The sequence below is a fragment of the Euphorbia lathyris genome, chromosome 2 (assembly GCF_963576675.1).
Source record: "Euphorbia lathyris chromosome 2, ddEupLath1.1, whole genome shotgun sequence".
Taxonomy (NCBI): Eukaryota; Viridiplantae; Streptophyta; class Magnoliopsida; order Malpighiales; family Euphorbiaceae; genus Euphorbia; species Euphorbia lathyris.
In genome coordinates this window covers 66,188,003-66,199,175 of record NC_088911.1, presented here as the reverse complement: position 1 = coordinate 66,199,175, position 11,173 = coordinate 66,188,003, and the positions used below count along the sequence as shown (strand labels likewise).

Sequence of the window (11,173 nt, the reverse complement as noted above, 5' to 3'; positions counted from 1 at the left end):
TCCAATGTATAACTATCCTGCAATTACTTCCTGTGATACCCAACGTCTGCCGTTCACAACCTAGAGTCATCTCTGTTATGGATCGTGTTACAACAGGATCAAAGCGTCACATTCCGTAATCCAGAATTACTAATTAGCATTCCTTTGAGTCTGAGGATTACTTATACCTATTAATACCAATGAGATGAACAGGTGACAAGGATGAATCTACCCATCATGTTATCTCAAGTCGGGTCCCCAATCCTAATGAACTCCTTTTTATTGGATCCACGTAACTGTCCAGATATCTGTATATATGAAGCTTGTGAGATCAGCTTTCTGTCTCGACAGAAGACATTGTTACATGCAAGTCTCAGCAGTGATATGTCAATCCTAAACATATTACTTGACTTGGGGTGGTTTTAAGTTTATTAGTTTATTATAAAGTTTCGTCTCACTTCATGCTTGTATGAACACTTTATAATCACTTTAAACAAACTTATGGATTTCCTTTTATTAGACTTTATTTAGTTCTTAAAAGGGATTGCCTTTATATAGTTATGAAAACATATCTCATTAAAATAAATGATATAAAGAACACTTCATTTACATTAAGTTTGTATCCAAGAACAATTGTCTATAGGACACTAAACCCCAACATTGAGCCTCAAAGGCTGCAGGACGCTTCCCGTCCTTCTTGCTAAGTGCAGCCTTCGCCTTCTCCTGGGCGACCAAAGCAGCTTGAAGTCTCCGCCTTTCTGCAATAGCATCCTTGGCGTTAATTCTCCCCCTGCAAGAAGGGGCGAAAGACAAAATAAGTTAATAAGGAGGATCAAAAAGACAGAAAATACCTTCAAAAGCTTTGAAAGAATTGTAGCGGATCTCTCCGTCCCGTAACGTCACTAGAGGCTCGCCAGACTTCATAATAGCCAAGGCTTGATCATACGCCCAAAAGTCATGCTTGAGGGATCGAAGAATCCGCAGAGTATTTTTCTCCTCTTGGTTAAGGTAAAACTTTTGATTCGCCCTCTCTTTTGGTTTATAGTTCCATCCAGCAGGAAACCCCAGAGGTACGCCTTCCGTTATCTTCACAAAGAAAAATCTTTGCTCCCAATGGTGGACGTTCGACATCTTACTATAAAAAGGCAAATACCCTTTCAATTTGGAAAAGGTAATATGACTCTCCACTCCGTGCTTTGACATGGTGTGAAGAGTTCGGAAAATGCGAGGGCTTAGAATTAAGCCCAGATTCGCCGCCAAATAAGTATCCAGTACTAAGTCTAACCACCCATTTGGGTGTAGTTGGCAAATAGGGATGTAGAAAAATTCAAGAATGTCCCCAATCATCTGGGGGACCGGATAACTAAAGCCCCTCTCAACATGGCTCTGGTAGACTGCAAAATAACCTCTAGGAGGAGATGCAGGCCTTTGATAAGGTGTAGGAACCAAGCAAGAAGCTGCTCGGAGCCAAGGGTATAAGGATTGAAGGGTTATTAGAAGAGTGAAGTTAAAGCTGGAAGAGGTTACCTCTATTTTAGGGGATTTTTCCCCTTTCTTTTTAGGAGCAGAAGAACTGGCTTCCTCCCCTGAGGCAAGGTTTTGGGCCTTCATAGTCGCAATGGGAATAGAAAGAGAAGAAGGCGCCAAGGAGGAGTTTAAATTCAAACTCGAAGTTCTCTCAGAAGAAGAAGTAGAAGATGAAAGAAGCATTAAATAAACCAAATTTCAAGAAAGAACGAAGAAATTGCAGCGAGAGTATGAACTTACATGAAAAATCGATAGGTAGAGAGTGGGATTAAGCTTCTACAGGTAGTTGAAAATAATCGTAGAAAATGAAAGAAGTTGAAGGGAAACCTTTTCTACTTAGTGAAATGATTAAGTAGTTTTGAAATCCGCGTCAAGAACTGCCACCTGTAAAAATATCATTGGCATAGATAAAGGTGCCTGTCAGGCGTAATAAATGCCATCGGCATGCGGGGGAGCTAAGAAGTCCTAAAGAACTTGAAAGGCCATTTAGGGGAGCTTCTGATAACACCCACCATAAAACATGGAGGACTAAGCTGAAGATATTCCCTCGCAAAAAGGGCTTGAAGGGAAAAAGGCAAGATCAAGACCCGCCTCCAAGGCGTATATGGCGTACAGATGGAAATACGGCGTCGTCTCATAAGTCCTTCTTATGATCCGCCACACAGCACATAGTGGGAAATACGGTGTTGTGCCATGGATTCTTACAAGGATCCGCCCTTTGAGAAGAAGATGGGATCCGCCTCATATGGCGATCCACCTTTGTGAAGAAACAAGCGGCTATACAGCGTAACTCACTAGCATTAAACCAGCATTGATGATATCCTAAAACCTGTAAGAGCTCGAAGGTTAGAGGATGGAGTTAAGCTACATTAAAAGAGCATTACTCTTCATTAAAAGTGCATTAAGAAAAGGTTATTACAGTGATCACTCAAACCTATATAAATACCCTTGTAACATGACAACAAAGGTACACTTACACACTATTCTCAACCATGCTTTGTCATTACAGTTTATTCTCTTAAGAAGTTTACTGACTTAGGCATCCGAGTGCCCCCGGCCGATCCTAACGGCGCCTCACAGGGATGCTCTACGATGTTGTTAAATCTACTGAATATCAAATAATCATGTCGAAAACCGATCTACGAAATATCCTTATCGATAACAAACTGAAGGGTTCAAACTTCACCGACTGGTTTCGTAACCTCAAAATCGTTTTGAAGTTCGAAAAGATATGGTATGTATTGGATACAGCGATAGCCGCGGTTCCGGCTAATGATGCTCCCATAGAAGAGATTGATGTTTATCAGAAGCATCAGTCCGATGATGAACATGCGGGCTACATCATACTTGCATCTATAACACCAGAACTCCAGAGGCAACATGAGGAGATGGATACCTATTCTATTGTCATGCACTTAAAGGAGCTATTCAGGAAACAGACTCGGTGCGAACGCTATGAGATAGCAAAGTTGTTGTTTCGCTGCAGGATGCAAGAGGGCACATCTATTATGACACATTGTGTCAAGATGATTGGCTATATTACCAAACTTTCTAATATTGGTTTTGTGATGGATCATGAACTAAGTGTCGACTTACTTCTAACATCCATCCCAGTTCATCATGAGCTACCAGATGAATGACTTGCAGACCTCTTTTGAAGAGCTCACGAATATGCTCAAGACTGTTGAGCCCAATGTGAAGAAAGATAAGACAATACCCATGCTCATTATTGAGGGATCTAGGAAGAGGAAAGGGAATTTTTCCAATTCCAGATATCCCAAGAAGAATAAGGGAGCCAAACCATCACAAGCCAAAGGAAAGCAAGTGAAGAAGCCAAAAGGGAAATGCCACTTCTGTGGTAAAGATGGGCATTGGAGGAGAAATTGCAAGGAGTACCTGGCTTCTCTCAAGAAGGGAAAGGATGGTGCATCAACCTCTAGTATGTTCTATATTGAAATTAATTCAATTTCATAGTTTGAGTCTTGGGTATTGTGTAGGAAAATAGACAAGTCTAGGCGTAGCGGAATAATAAAATTTTATCTATTTTATCTAGTTACCTTTTCCAAGATCTGTTAATTGTTATTTCATATAAAGAGGGATAGAATGAAATACCTTTTGTGAAGAACTATCTACAGTTGCAAACGAAGTGCCATCAACTTCTTATATTCAATGCGTGAGCAACGAACGTTTTTGTTCAACACAGAAAACAATAACTAATCAGTAATCAACCTTAATAATAGCAATCATAATGTGTCATAACAGATGTGCCCTCTTGCATCCTGCAGCGAAATAACAGTTTTGATATCTCAAAACGTTCACAACGAGTTTGTTTCCCGAACAACTCTTTCAAGTGCATGACAATAGAATAGGCATCCATCTCCTCATGTTGCCTTTGTAGTTCTGGTGTCATCGATGCAAGTATGATGCACCCTGCGTGCTCATCATCGGATCGATGCTTCTGATAGGCATCAATCTCTTCAATGGGTGCATCATCAGCCGGAGCATCGGGTATCGACGTATCCAATACATACCCTATCTTTTCGAACTTCAAAATGATTTTGAGGTTACGAAACCAGTCGGCGAAGTTTGAACCATTCAGTTTGTTATCAGTAAGGATATTTCTTAGATCGGTTTTCGACATGATTGTTTAGAGTAAGATTTGTTTATAACCTGAGAGTGAGAAAAAGTGACGGATGTTATTCATTTGTTTAATTCGTTTACAATTTAAATGTACAGGACTTTATTGATTTTAAATTGTTCCCACTATTTTACCAAATTAATCACCCTCCATATTAATTCGAAGAATCTAATATAAATTCTTTAGTGAGCTAGGATCCTATCTCATGAAGCTTACCTTGAATGACTCAAACAAGTTCACTCCCTTTAACAGGTAGATATATGTAATCAATCACATCAACAATGTGATTGCTAGGTTGTCGGGTTACTAACCACATTAGTAACTAATGCTTTTGACATTAATCCCAACCATCTTGCCCAACAGCTTTAAATAATCTAGACAACTTGCCTAACTACTCTCAGCCATTTTAAGTCATTAACCTTATTTATTCATGAAAAAGCTTTTCAATAATTCAGGTGTTATCCATAAGACTCCAAGCCCTGAGACTCTCAGTCGCCCAAAGGTCCCCATATACTGTCGGCTGAATTATAATAATAGGGGGGCAAATGATGTTTAATAACTTGTTTATTTGACTTAACCTTTTGATTAGTGAGGGATTTTAATTTTATTGTCTCATAATCTAATCTAGTCTTGGTTTGTTTTACCATACATCAGACACTCATGCATTCAACATTGACAATTATGGACATATTTCTAAGTTTATACTGTTGAGCCAGAAACGGAATAAAAGGTCAATCCTAGGGAAATACTAACTATTACATATTTTTCTTTGGGTCCTCCGTCTTCTCCTTGGCGCCTTGAATTACAACAATATTCAATGTCTAAGAAACTTCAATTTATTTGAAGGGATTTGGATGAGAAGAGAAATACAATAGAGAGTAAGAGAAGGCAGGACACGCAGATCCTATTTTAAAATAACAAAAGACTGAATAACTATTATAGAGGGTCTAATATGTCCATAACGCCAAACATGCAAAGACTCAATTAAATTAAATTTAATTGGTTGATTACACAAACTATTTATATAATATTTGAGTTAATCAAATTAACAATTTAAATTAATGTACATCATTTTTTAATCTTATTAATTTTGTATCATTTATATTCAATCTAATCAAATTGTAACAAGTACGTATTAGATTAATATAACATGTACAAAATCAGTATTATGCATATCCCAATTTATTCGTATAATTCATTTAACGCTTTGAATTACTTATATCAAATATTTAGGTAAAACAAACTTTTAAATAAATTTATTTTGATAATCAAATAAAACCTTTTGTAATCTGAAACGTATTTATGTATATATATATGTATAACGGGCCTGTTTAAAACAACTTTTAAGACGGTACCGCTGATCGGGCCGGGCCGATCCAATCGGCCCCGACCCTATCGAAACAGTTGCTGCCGTAGGGCAACAGCAAGGCGCTACTGCCTCGGCGGCAACAGCGTCCCGCCGCTGCTGGTTGCTGCCGCAAGGCAGCGACTAGCCACAATAGCGGTTCAGGGTTGCTGCCTCGCGACAGCGACCCCGAACAGCTTTATTTTATTTTATTTTAAATACACATATATATATATATATATATATATATATATATATATATATATATATAATTGTTTTAAAACAGTTTCAAAACAATTTTCAGAATATCAGAAATCAATTTTATCTTTTAGATTTAATAAAACTAAAACGTTTTAATTATCTAACTATGAAACCTTTATGTTTCGTTTAAACGCTTATCAACCGAAAAATCAGGAACTATGCATAATCAGTTTTAATTATCAAGTAATCAAAACTTATTTATCTTTAGATTAATTAAACTAACCAATTAATTAATTAACCTAATAATAAATATTCATTCAATTTGATTGAAAACACTTTTATTTTCATATATGAAATAACAGATTAACATAGGCTCTGATACCAATGTAGGAAAATAGACAAGCCTAGGCGTAGCGGAATAATAAAATTTTATCTATTTTATCTATTTCCCTTTTCCAAGATCTATTAATTGTTATTTCATACAAAGAGTGATAGAATGAAATACCTTTTGCGAAGAACTATCTACAGTTGCAAACGAAGTGCCCACAACTTCTTATATTCAATCCGTGAGCAACGAACGTTTTTGTTCAACACATAAAACAATAACTAATCAGTAATCAACCTTAATAATAGCAATCGCAATGATTGCCTCTAACAGAAATCGATACGAAATCAAAGAGAGAGTTAGAAATAATGTAAATTAGCCGAGACGGAACGGTTCATCTTTCCCTTTTGATTGTGTTAGTCAAAATTTAGGGGTTAGGGTGTCTATTTATAGACTTCTCAAAAACCCTAATCCCAGTTGTGTTAGGTAATTAAATAATTAGAATCTTATTCGGAATAGTATTACTAATTAGATAATTAAATAAACACTTTATTATTATCTAAATAATAACTAATTATATCTAGATAATTATTATTAATCAAATTAATAATTTAATTATTGTTAGGGATAATTAATTAGAGTTTCAATCACATTAAATCTTCTAATTAATATTATTAGATAATCTCTTAATTTAATTTATAATCATAATCTAATTACAATTATTAAATCAAATTAATTATCTCAAATATAATTACAAATTTCGGCCCATTATGTTAGTATCTCACTAATTACATTTTCGTCCTCTGGTTCCAAGTCCCATATGCGACCCATTAGGTTCTTCATCACCACTAGCCGTATATATCCTTTGAGATTAATTCATCATGATTAATTCAACATATATATAACGGAATACCGTCGCGAGCTGTTACTAGCAGAACCTATGATATTCCCCCAGAGCAATTAAGAAGTCAGGTTGATAACTGACGTTAACCTTTCTGTAGTCTCTACATCGACCGCAGGTAAGTGGCTCTTTCTAGCGACCCTAGTCTCTACATCGACCGCGGGTAAGTGGCTCTTTCTAGCGATCCTAATCTCTACATCGACCGCATGTAAGTGGCTCTTTCTAGCGACCCTAGTCTCTACATCGGCCGCAGGTAAGTGGCTCTTTCTAGCGACCCTAGTCTCTACATCGACCGTAGGTAAGTGGCTCTTTCTAGCGACCCTAATCTCTAAATCGATCGCAGGTAAGTGGCTCTTTCTAGCGATTTTGCATTTCGACCTACTGTCGTCTGCATTTTGACTGGAGTTACTGTCTCGTGTACTGAAGCCGTCGATAGAAATGACTTATCTCTTCGTTTGGAGCCTTCTCAAGCTAAAAATTATTTTCCTGTTGACTGTTGTCTGTATTTTGACTGGTGCCACTATTCTGTAATTTTGACTATCGTCTGGAGTTGTCTCCCTGGTCGATAGTTACTGCTCAGCAAAAACGCAGGCTGAAACGGACTGCGAATCGGAGATTTATGCACTTGGTAATTATTTATTTATTTTTCACCTTTATGTCACATCGTACCTTTTTCCCTTATTATAATAATGCCATTTTTTACCCTTATAAAAGGATGGTGAGGGCTCATTTCAACCCCACACCTTCTCTCTTCTCCTCTCTCTCACTAACATTTGAGCGTTTTTGCGATGGCGTCGAGCAAATACGATGGCACAAAGGGTATGAAGGTGGTCTTCGAGGATTTGTCAAGCGTCGTTCCCTTCCAGAACCCCGGCTCTCATCTTAGTAGGACCAACATAAATCGGGTAAGTACCTCTTTGCCTTCCTTTTCTTTTTATGTCAAGACTTTTAGGTTTTAGCAACCCCGTTTGCACGTTATTTGCATGCTAACATTTAAACCGCTTATGAGCCCTTTAGCTAGAAAACGCGAATGTTTTATGCATGTGAACAACACTTTATGATTTTTGGACAAAATGTGAACTTTTAAACACGTGAATAGTAAAAACAGCGTGAATAGTAAAAACGTGAATAGTGCACGTGAATAGTAAAAACATGAATAGTGCACGTGAATAGTAAAAACGTGAATAGAGCACGTGAATAGTAAAAATGTGAATATTGCACGTGAATAGTAAAAATGACGTGAATAATACTAAACAACCTTCATCGAAATTTTGAATCGGATTAAGCTCCTTGCAAGCACGCGGGCGAGTGGAAGGCCAAAGAATAATGAATTGAGTTGAATCATATACGAATGATCCTACGGACAAGAATTTTAAAGAATAATGAATTAAGTTAAATTTCACGTGAATGCTCGTGAGAATAAAAACTTTAAAGAATAGTAATTGTGTAGAAACTAAAGAATAACCCATTAAACTAAACCACTATTAGACGTACATGGAAGTGAAACTCCTAAAGGATAACGACCTTAGTTAAGCCCCGCTCTTATTTGTACTATCTCTTCCTAGTCTATCATCATATCAGGATCCACCGAGGGCATCCACTCTTGGTTCGCTTTGCTTCCTACGGCGGTGAGAGGCCGTGTGCGGGAGTTGGGCTTCGAGCCTTTTATTCTGGCGCTACCCCGCGCCAACGGCGTGTGCGACAGGTGCGCTCTGCGAGCCCTCTACGAGAGGGTGTAGTTTCAACCCACACATTTCACCTTCCGTTTAGGGAGATGACGATCTCGCCCAGGGACTTCTCTTTGCTGATCGCACTACGGGGTAGCGACGTGTCGGTCCTCTTTTGCTTCGATATGGTGCGTCTTGAGGTTGACCCTGGCGAGATGGACGCCCTGCTCGGTCCTAGAGTTTACACGGGCATCAACTCTACTCCCGCAAAGTTTATTACCACCTTTGGACTGTTGAGTCAGCGAGACTTTTGTGGTAGAGATGATACGGACAGGGCTACTCATAGTTTCCTTTTTTATGCTCTTGGCGAGACGATCTTTCGCACCCGGAGCGGGACCGTGCATGCAGGTCTCGTCCAGGCCTTCATGGACTTAGATGCGGTGTCATTCTTCGATTGGGCCGGGGCCGGCCTGGTGTATTTGTATCGATTTCTGGACCTGACTTGCCGCGTGCGTAAGGATTTTGGCGGCTATACCTTCGCCCTCCTGGTGCGTTTTCCGCAACTAGATTGTCTTTTATTCTCTTTTGGTCTTCTTTTTCTGACACAGGTTTTTGTGAGCAGGTTTGGGCCTATGAGAGGAGGATTCTCCCTAGCGTCCGTGGGAGTAGTCAGCGCGGAGCTCCGCTTCCGCTTATGATGAGGTGGAGGGATTTCGCTTTGAGCGACGAGGCGGGGCCGTCAGTGGCACGATCATTATCTTGGATCGACACACGGAGCTTAGGGCAGGTGAGTGTCTCCTGATTGCTCTAGATTCTTACTTGTTCTTGTCTGATTCTCTTTATGCTTTTAGATATCTTTTGGATGGGATGACCTTGATTTCGGCCCCGAGTATGCACACGTCACCCGCATCTAGAGGCAGCAGTGTGTGCTTACCGGACCATGTGTGCGGGCGTGGTATTTAGGTGATCGGAGCTTTACTGGGGCCGATGTCTTTTATTGGACTCCAGGTGAGATCCCCGTCTCTATGTTTGCGGTGAGGACTATGCCCTTACGGAGGATACGTCGTGACCTTGTCAGCCGCTTAGTGCCTCAGGGTGTATGGGCCCGTGCGAGGGATCGAGCTCCGTATTCGTCGATGCTTCTGACTCCGATAGTCCCACTCGAGGTCGTGATGGATGTTGATCCTGTGGCGGACGTGTTCTCAGCGGCAGCTGTTGCTGGGGTCTTCGGCCTCGAGGTGGTTCCGGTGAGTACTCGATTTTGCTTATTCTTTATTCGTGAGATGGTTGGATGTGTTTATTTTGCTTTTGTTTGCAGGAGGGTTCTTTGAGGAGCGCTCGGACGTCGGACTTCTTTGACAATACACGGGCCCGGACGTCCGGAGCATCCCCGGCGGGCGAGCCTTCCTACTACGCAGGCGAGTCTTCAGGCGCTGCTCGACCAGAGCATCTCTTCCTAGGCGTACCCTTCCCTACTTCTGGGAGAAAGTACTTGGTGATCCGTTATGGCGAGGCGGGCGTGGCCTACTCTGGCGTTGAGATTGCCCCTCCGGTTTTTACCTCAATGGTGCCGTTTGATCCCCCTGATGCCCTCCATACCTCGAGGGAGACTTGCACCGACTTTGTGGGATTATCTGATTATTTCTGAGAGCAGCTCAACTTGCGTTGTGCCAGCCACCTAGTGAGTATTCTTATTATGTTACAGTCTAGTGAAATGTATGCATGTGATGCACATATGTATGTATAACTTATGTTTTTTTCTTTTTATTTATTTGCAGAGCGATATTCAGGCTGTCGATCAGAGAGTCAGCGAGTTACAGCGGGATGCCGATGCTCGGGTCGGGCACGTCTACCGAGAGAGGGATGCCAACTGGGCGAAGAGGATGCGGATTGAGACAGAGGGCCGCCATGTTGCTGAGGAGGGATGTCGGACTGCCGAGGAAGCCTTAGCTGCGCAGCGGGCTTCCACATGAGGGGCTTTGAGGACTTCTGGGACTTTGTTCAGTTTCCTCCTTGATGGGCCTATGATTATCATGTCTTGTAGCTTTCTTTTTATTAGTATCACCCCGATGTATAAATTGTATGTAGGGAGAGGGGTGGATATAGGTATAGGCTTTTATTTGGTAGCGATAGGAAATGTATAACTCATGATTTATAATACAATGCATTCAGTCAATCATAATAATTCCAATCATTCTCTTCGAATATATTCATGCCTTTATTTATTTACAAACAATAGAAATACTTAGCCAATTATATATTATTTTTGTAATTGCTCAAGACGTAACCACTGTTACCAGGATCCGTATTTTTTCGGTTTTCAGATCCCGGTGATTTTTCAACTCTCCTTTTATTATCCCGGAATTTTCAAATGAATGCCCTCTCGGGTTTTCACTCATTGGGATGTCCCTTATTGTTGCATAGATCGCCCTTTGCGGGGTTTCAACATATCGGGAATTTTTTTTTTTACGAAAAGTATTTCTTAAGCCTATCCAGATTGGTAGGTTCGGAGAACTCCATGTCGTCCATGGTAGCTAGTTTCGCCGCCCCTTTGCTCAACATCTTCTTCACGAGAAACGGTCCTTCCCAG

General features: G+C 40.2%; 1 long non-coding RNA gene across 1 annotated transcript; it reads left to right on the top strand.

The window, feature by feature from the left end:
- Positions 1-8,939: 8,939 nt before the first annotated feature.
- LOC136217011 (uncharacterized) lies at positions 8,940-10,559 on the top strand. Its single transcript, XR_010683424.1, has 5 exons — positions 8,940-9,131; positions 9,206-9,370; positions 9,435-9,830; positions 9,902-10,264; positions 10,362-10,559. It is a non-coding gene; the product is annotated as an uncharacterized lncRNA (long non-coding RNA).
- The last annotated feature ends 614 nt before the right edge of the window (positions 10,560-11,173 follow it).